Consider the following 9,249-nt stretch of genomic DNA (forward strand, 5'->3'; position numbering starts at 1 on the left):
GATGGATGGAGAAGCAGCTGGCCGTCCTTGATGGACCAATTTGCATCAAGCATGGAAGAGGCGCCTGGTGCCTGAACTGGGTGGGTGTTTGGAGCCTGGAGAATTCATGGTCACCAAAATCAGTGTGTCCCGTGGAAAACACTATGCTCTCAGGCCCTGCTCGTCAGCTGTCAGTAAGCTCAGCTGATGGAGGGCTGGACACCTCAGGAGCTTCAGCTCCCATCCTGACACGCCTGTGAGATGCTGCACATGGGGGCCAGGGGCCCACTCCCTTTTGGGTCCCTGAGGCCCACAGTTCTGTGGCAGCCATCAAGATATCCCCTCCACCCCAGACACCGGTATTTCCTACTCTGTGGGAGCTTTCAAAACTCTTTAAGAACTGAATTTTGAGATCTCAATCTTTCTGGGGAGAGCTCCTTCCTGACACAGGGTTGCTTTTGTCAGCACAGCTGCCAGCTGTTGTTTCAGGCTAATCTGTAAAGTCGAGCAGGAATTTACAGCAGTTGCAACCCCTCCTTTTTTCAGTTCTTCCCAAGAAAAATCTACAAAACCTAGTGAAGTGTTCTCTGTAGTAAAATGCAGGATAGAAACTGGAAAATAATCAAGAAAGGTATCTATTTGCTGTCTCCTCTTCTTTGGCTTTCCAGGAAAGCTCACATTACTGAAAATATGCCTCTGCTTCCACCAAAATAAATAAAAAAAATATGTAAAATTGTAAAATTTTGTAAAATATGTACATTGTAAAATGTAAAATTGTACAAATATTGTTCATAAAATGTAAAATATGTACATTTGTACGTATTTGTAAAATGTGTAAAATATGTACATTTCTGTTTCATGAAAACCACTGAAAACTCTAAATAAAAGGAGACTAGTGAATTTTCTTTTTACAGATCAGTTTTCAGGTGACAGGGCAGCTGAATTCTGAAGCTGCATGTCAGCAGCTGCTGAGGGGTGGGATTGGATTGACTGCGTTCTCAAATGAAGTGCCACCTCGAAACATGAATGTGAGCATCAAAATGTTGCATTTCAACATGGCAGCCAGCCCCAGTCAGGGTTTGAACAGGAGGCTTTTTCAGGATACTTGGACACCGAGTGAAATGTCTCCGGCAATTCAGCATGCACCCTGAGATAGCGTTTCAGACTGCCAAAGTGAAGCAATGTGGATTTGTGTTGCTGAGGTCCCAATAGTTTTGTGACCACTGCTGCACAGTGAAAAAATTGTAACTTTGCTATAAAGAAGGTTGTTGTCATTCTACTGTTTGGGAGAGCTCATCCATTGTCTCTTTTGCTTAATCTATTATCTTTCATAGTATTAAAATCTCATCCTATTCCTTTACATCAGTAGTTAAGTTTCTGGTGGCAGTGATTTGTTCCATGTACTCTGTATTTTTGCTTTGATTTTGAGTCCTTCTCAATGACAGGCTATAAAAAAAACAAAAAACACCAAATCGTTATTGCTGAGGATGTCACACTTGTAACTCCAAACCTCTGTAGATGAAAATTATCAGCAACAATTCTCTGTTCATCTAATCCCTGATTTCAAGATATCATCAGATCAAAGCTAACCACTCAGCCAGAGAACGCTGGGTTTTTCATTTCCAAAGGAAATACCACAACTTGCAGAGCAGAAAATCCCCTCTATCTTTCTGTAAAGTACTGCAGTTTGAGCCACGCTTATGGCGGTGAAAGCAGTGAAAAACTGATAAAGTTCAGACCCACTGCAGCAGTGGGACTCCTGTCTTTTCTGGCATGAAGTCTTTGACTTCATCCAGGAATTATAATAATAACTTTCATTAAAAAGCAATTTAACTCCTTAAACAGAGTTTTTGATAAATTCATCACTGTCATCCCAGATACGAATTTGCATTAGTGGAAAGTAATATGCCATTGTGAAGTGTGATTTCTGGAAATTCATTTCTCCTGAGTGAGTTTTGTTATGCTGTTGGTTTTTATTTTATTTTATTTTTTCTTTTAAATAAACTCACTGATTATTAGGCCAGATGAGATCACTGTAATTGTTTTGTCTAACTTTCTCCATAACACCAATTATAACCAGGCATGAATTAATTTCTCTTTGAATTACAAACTATATTTCAGCTGAGAGATTCTATTTTGATTTAAACAAAGGCAGTGACGGAGAACCCACAACACCATTTACTAAATCATTTCAGTGGTTAATAACCCCTGCTTAGAAAAATTGTAATCTTCTTTTTAGCCTGAATTTGTCTAGCTTCAAACATCCTTCCTGAGATATTGCTACATTTGTTTTCTGGGTTGAAGAGTCCATTATCAAAGCTTTGTTTTCTGTGTAGGTGCAGACCATGATTGTGTCTGCCCCTAGCTTTGTCTTGGGCAGACTAAGCAGGTCTCATATGAACAGTTTTTCATTTTACCTGGTCCAGGGAGTCCTAGCAAAGGTGAGCTTTACAGGCCATGTCTGAAGTAAGTCACCCCGACCACAGCTTCTTGCCCCTTATTGCCATCTGTGGTCTGTCAGCACAGCACCACGTGCCACCTCTCCCTAACCCACTTCAGCCACAATGATCCAGGTCAAAAAAACAACCCACAAAACAACAATAAAAAAGCAACACGTGGAGAGTGTTAGGACTAACCTAGATAATGGTGACAGAACAGGGATAGAGAGCGGTTATGTGAGCAGTTACACTGGGTCAGCTGCAGTCAGGACATGGTGTTTGAGCTCAGCCAAAAATTCACTTCGCTTTGTCCAAGGCTGTTTGTTAAAAAAGTCCTTTCAACAGTCCTTGCTAGAAACCATTTTTCCACAGTATTCACTTCTGACTTAGTACCCAACTGCACATTACTCAAGACCTCCCTTAAACACTCATTGCCTTGGATTTGTTGACAGTGAACATCACTGAACATCATTCTGCCCACACACCCTGTGTTAAAGTCTTTGGCATTCATCATGATTATTGCTTGCTCTGGAGGAACCAAAATCATTTTGCTCTAAACTCTTCAGATTTTGTTAATTCTTTTATCCATTAAAAAAAATAAATAAAAATAAAAAATAAAAACATGCAAACAAATGATAATTTGAAGTTCTTAAGCAATCACCATTCTTAAGATTGACCATCTATTGCTAATATCCCTTTAGAAGTTTCTCCTTCAGTGACTTATTTTATAAGTCCTTGCCAAATTTTTGTGGGGGAACCCAGTGGAACATTTGTGGGAACTGCCACATTCTGTAACCCTCAATGTTGTCTTCAGAGATCCATCAAAGAAAGCTATGGGGTTTATCAGTCTCCAGTCACCAAGTGGAATAGTTACATTCTCCATATAGCTCCTTGTTCTCTTCAGTTGCTGCAGAAATGGAGCCCTAATGTCATGGTTCACAGAGCACAAGGATTTAGGAGAGATTAGATCCTCTCAAGTAACTGTCTCCTATAAAGAGCTCTGTAAAATGATTTTTAAAAATAATTTTAATTAATTAATTATTTACTTATTTTTGCCTTTTACCTGTCTAGCACATATATCTGTCAATAACTACTGGCTTTGCCAAGTAACTCTTGCTCTCCGGAGGTTTTCAGACTTGCCTGTACACTCACCACAACCTATCAAACTTTGGGTCTGCTCAGGATTTCTCAACTCAACACAGCACAGGAATAATATTAACACTGTCCACCTAAATCAACAAGACAGCTTTGGGATCATGCTTACAGTGGTTAAGCCAAAACATAAATGTTTCTGGAAACCTCAGGAACATGAATGTGAGTTTAGAGTTGGAAAAGTCTTGAAACTTCACCTGTCAGAGGTGTTACCACACTTTCAGTGTTGTATTTAACAAAAAACAAGTTAACCTTTGTTTTGGCCTTTGTTTTCATTAGGAATTGGACTTCATGATGAAATAACACGTGACCGCTTTTGCTTTTGAATTTACTATGCTTTAATTCAGTAATTGGTTTACATCTGTAATTGCTAATCATTCAGGCAACACTTATTAAAAGCAAATTAAGTTGTTCCAAACTCTGGTGATTTTATGATCATATATAACAATATAAATCACAGTTAATTAAGCTGTTTGTCACTTAGGTTTTCAATATGAACCATATTGCAGCATTGCAATAATAGGTAATACTCATACCTCTCCATACCAATTAGTCATACCAAAATAGAATTTGAGTTATAACAACAGGAGCTGAAAAGTAGACTTTACCTAAGTTGTCTGCCAGACAGTGACAATCATACAATGGTGTAAGCAGGATCTGAAAAAAGGTAAAAAAAACACATCTTCCCTCCCCCCAAAAAAAGGCAAGCCAAGTTAAAATTGCAGTTGAATCTTTGTTTCCTTTCCAAGTCTTATCGGAGTTTTTACAGGATATAGTTCTGGCTGCACTAAACAAAAAACACTCAGCTAGTTAAGACTACAAGTATTCCTTAAGATGTCCAAGCCAAAACGTGGATAACTTGTTTTCTTTCATACAAGAGCTATTCTGTAATAAATTTCTCCTTAATTGCTACTAACACTCCTTGTAAAGATATCAGTATTGAAACAGGATAGAATTTACCAATATGCAGTTCCTTGAAATTTACCCCAGTGACCCTCCAAGTCATTGCCTGTTGCTCTTGCTGTAGGCAGCTTGCTGTGTACAGCAATATTTCTAAGTGGCAGCAAATATAATGTAATGCAGGCTCTGTCAAATACAGCTTGACCAGCCTGAGTCCAGTTGGGTACCTTCTACTCATCCCAAGGTACATTCTGGCTCCTCTGAAGTCAGTGAAGTTCTGCTAATGATTTCAGTGGAGCTGGGATTTCTTTGTCAATTTTGAGTTTTCAATGATTTTACAGCCAGCGTGTTGCTCTTTGCTGCTAATCTTGTTGAGTTTTAAACCAGGTTTTGTAACTTTTGTCCCTGCCCTAGGTTCTGTCTCTCAAATGTCTTCAGACTCTGCCTTTTGTGGATCACACTAGCATCTTCATGCATGGGAGAGTAATACAGTCAACAGAGGTTCAGTGAAAACGCTTCTTGTGTTATTTTATAATGTTATAACATATTACATTATTTTTATGTTATTTATATTCTCCCTAACACATAGTGTGAAAGTAATATTACTAAATCAGGTGACCCAAGAGGAGAGAAGAAAATTCTAAGACACACTATCACCTCATGATGCCCAACAAGAGGTTAAACGTTGATGTCGATCTAAGAAAAGCTATTACCAATCCCTATAAACCTGGTTTACAACACCACAAAGGAGCCAGCAGGTTTGATGCTGGTCTTCAGCCCAGCCCCTACCCAGCACTCACTGCCAAACCACTCTGGGGTTCCAAATAAATGCTTACTTCATCTCAAACTGCCTAGCTCCATTAATCATTTATGAGACCGGACTGGTGTGTGAACAAGTGTTTCTGGGCTGCTAGGCTTAAGTAATAGTGCAATGTACTGGAGTTACCCGATGTAATCACTGCACGGTTCCTACCGTCACTGCTTTATGTAATACATCACTAGAAACCTCCTTCCTGTTAGTTTAATTGACTTGCTGGAGAAGAAACAGGCAAACACGAGCTGATAACATGTACCACATCTCACGCTGGAGGTGGCTTATGCAGGTCAGGATTTAAGCATCTCACAATAGCAGTTTTATTTCTTGTCTTTCAAATGGAGAAAGAAAAAAAAATGTTTTTTTTTTCTCTCACCTCCATTCTCTTTATTATCTGTGACATTTTTCAGAATGTATTCTTTTATTTATTTATTTATTTATTTTTATATTTTTCTATTTTTTGGCCATTACGTTTGGAATTTTCCCTCTCCCTGGAGCATTAGGTTCCTATGATGCATGAGTGAGGGTGCATCAGGCTGAGGACAAGCGACATTCACACACACACACCCCTAACTCTGTACTTCAGATGGGAATTTTTCTTAATAGTGGTTTTGAAACACTTGGTGGATTATAACAACAAAAGGGAAGTAGGCTAGTGGAGACCCCTTAGGAACCCAGAAACATTTCCATTGCTGCTCTAGCCACTTCTGAGAAAAAAATCCCACTGAATTACCACGGTACTTAAATAGCTGAAAACTGCCTGATGTTGTCTCCTGGAACAACTCAGCTGAATGACATTGCCCTGATGGGCTGGAAAATCTGAGGAACATTCTGACATTAAGAATGCTTGCTGGGGGTGATAGCTTTGGTAAAATCTGTTTGATGATAGTTCAGGTTGCTAGCTGCTGTTCCCTGACATTACAGGTTGTATCAATATGTGGCATCCAGCATGCAATTTGTTTATAGAGGGGCTTTAGAAAACAGTAACTTCTGATGCAATCTAGGGCTGATTTCAGAAGCAAAGCCCAAGAAATTATGCTGTTTCAGGATCACCAACTGTTTGTGTCCTTGGACAAGCTGAGATACTTTATGGACTGTCATTTCTGTAGTTATAATGAATTCACAGGAGCAAGTTTAAAATATATCATTTTATTATTCAAAGGAAAAACAGTTTAATTGAATGTTATCCTCTCGTTTTTCTCATGTGGATCCTCTGTTCCCATATACTCCAGCAGCTCAACTCTTGCTGTGGTATACTAATCATTTAAGAATATTAATAAACAGACGAAGAGCTGTGCTTTCTTGATATTCATCAACTCAACCCTCTTTTTTCTTGTCTTGAGAAATAGTTAACATAAAATAACAAGGTGGATGCTGGACGCAGTTTGAAAAAGAAAAAGACATTGTGAAATACTTCATTTCAAATGTCATTTTAGCAGGTGGGAGTAGCATAGCTTGTACTGGCCAAAAAAAAAAAAAAAAAAAAAAAGCTGAAAAAGATCATTAAAGATACAAAAAAAAAAAAAAAAAAGAAAGAAAGAAAGAACACTCCTCCTTCAAATGTTATGAAAATGTCACATTGCATAGAAACACTTTCAAAGTGGGAGATATGTTCTGTCCTGATGCACCAGTTTCATAATATTGTGACATTTACATTCTAATGATAACTAAACTTTGATCTTTGGGAAATTATAGAGCAAAGAGCCTGATTTGCTGTGATTTTGCCACCTCCCTGAGGGGACTAGATGCAGCCTGTAAACCTCACAGGGGTTATGCAAACAGAAAAGAAGACAGTAAAATATTGGGAAAGATGGCTGTTTGGATTGTGTGCACACAGAGAAGTTATGGGGATTAACCAGGTTGAACATTGTGGTTTGAGTAAGGATAGCTATACAAAACCAGTGCAAACACTCATCCACTTAGGAGGAGAGGGAGCTGAAGATGTAAAACTGAATCTCTCTGTTACTGACAGTGGTTCTTGAGAAGTTTGGAGGCTACGCCCTCTTTAGGAGTAAATGACATAATTCTGGCTACAGCTGTATACACTACCACCAATGCTGGCCTCTGAGCAAGGTAGAGGCTACAGTGTCTACACACTTTTGCAGAGTGTGCTTTCATGTGTCCTGATATAAATACCTACTTTAACAAGTAAACTCTGGCTTGACAAAAGGCACAGAAAGTATTTGCCTTGCTGGTGAAGTACTGGCATTTGGATACTGCTGCAAAGCAAATTCTCATTGTACAGGGGAGCCATTGTTCATTTTCTCTCTCCACAGAGCCTAGAAGAAAACACTTTTCCTTCACAAATTTTTGCTTTCAAAAGCCTGTCAGTTATTCAGTTTTAAGGAGGCACTGGGAAACTGGCTGCACTTAGTCCAAGTGCAATAGGAAAGAGAAATTGTACCCAGGTTGGTACCCTTGGGTGCTGGTTCCTGCCAGGCAAATCCTGGGGCTCAATGCTATGCTAGTAAGCAGGTTCCATGCAGTGGGGGGGACAGTCAGAGAAGAGAACAGCTGGAGCACAATAGCATGCACCCAAAGACATCATTTTGCCATGGTAATCATCTACTACAGTAACTATCCCGGCTAGTGGTGTGCTTCTCCAATCTGAAGAAGACTTCAAGTGCATCAAGGTCTCCCAGAGACAAGTACTTTCTGGCCCAAAGGAAATTTCACCAACAGCCTTTCAAAGTGCCATGTGGGACAGAATCAACTAACTCTCAAGAAATAAAGTCTGAGCAACATTTAATAAATACAACTATTCTCTCCTGGCTGGAAGTTTTGCTGTAAGAATCTTCCTAGTGCCAGAGTGGTTGAGATAGATTGATTCTAGAGTGGTTTTTCAGGCCCAGATTATCAAGTGATATACACAGTGTGTTCCAGTAATTCAATGGTACTTTTCATATGCATCTTTCTGCTGGCACTGATGTGTAGAAAAATATCTGCAGTGAAGGAAATATGGTTTTAACTGGTAGAATTCTTGCTTAAGCTATTCATACTATAATACTACACTTGCAATAATATAATATTACATTGCATAAAGGAATGCTGTTCTCACATCTGAAACTGAAAAATGCCTTTCGTGATTGGTCTGGAGTTTTTGACTAAACGTTAGGAGACAGTGTTCTCATATGCAGGGAAATTTCTGTAAAAGGAGATATAAACTTTGCAAACTGTTCTTTGTGTTGTTAATAATGCTCAATTAATGTTTTGTATTTAATTACAATAGATTGCAACTCATTATTTCAAATAGATTTAAAACCTAATAGGCATCAGACTGCAGAGCAAATACACTTCCTTTGTGCACAAAACTGGTTCCACCTTCTCAGCCTTTTGTAATGGAAGTGCAGGAAAAAGAAAGAAAGTATGTACAGAAGGGGAGATACACTGGAACATTTTGTCTATTCATTTGCACTGGATAGTCAACATGACAAGAAAAATTAAACTGGGATTTAGAGACACTTTTTTTACCTTGTAGAATGAAGAGCTTTCAGGATTTTACTTTAATTACCTTCTTGTTCCATTCTTCCTTTGTTGTCTAACATCATCAGTGAGACTTTTGTCTTCTTCTTTCTATTGCTATAAATCTCTTGAGCAAAATTGCTGCCGTCAAGTAAGAGCAGAATAGAACTGGAAACAAAAGCACAGAAATGTTGAGGCAACAGATTTCATTAGGAAAAGAGAGGGGGAGAGAGAGAGAGGAAGTACATCTGATTGAAACAACATTTCTAAATATTTCCATTTCTTTCTCCTGCAGAAACTTCCTGACCTGCTCCAGGGAAGTTTCCCAGATCTGCTGCAAAGATAGCAGGGTAGAAGACGCCATGAGAGACTGCAGGGCTCTGCCCTGCTCCCCTTGCCAAGCTCTGCCGCAAGATGATGCCACCACGGCTCTGTCCTCTTCCAGTTCCCTTGCCCTCTTCTCACTCCTAACCAGGCCCTAACAAAATTTTTGAGCTCTCCTGG

Source organism: Cygnus olor, chromosome 2, assembly GCF_009769625.2.
Source record: "Cygnus olor isolate bCygOlo1 chromosome 2, bCygOlo1.pri.v2, whole genome shotgun sequence".
NCBI classification, from domain to species: Eukaryota; Metazoa; Chordata; class Aves; order Anseriformes; family Anatidae; genus Cygnus; species Cygnus olor.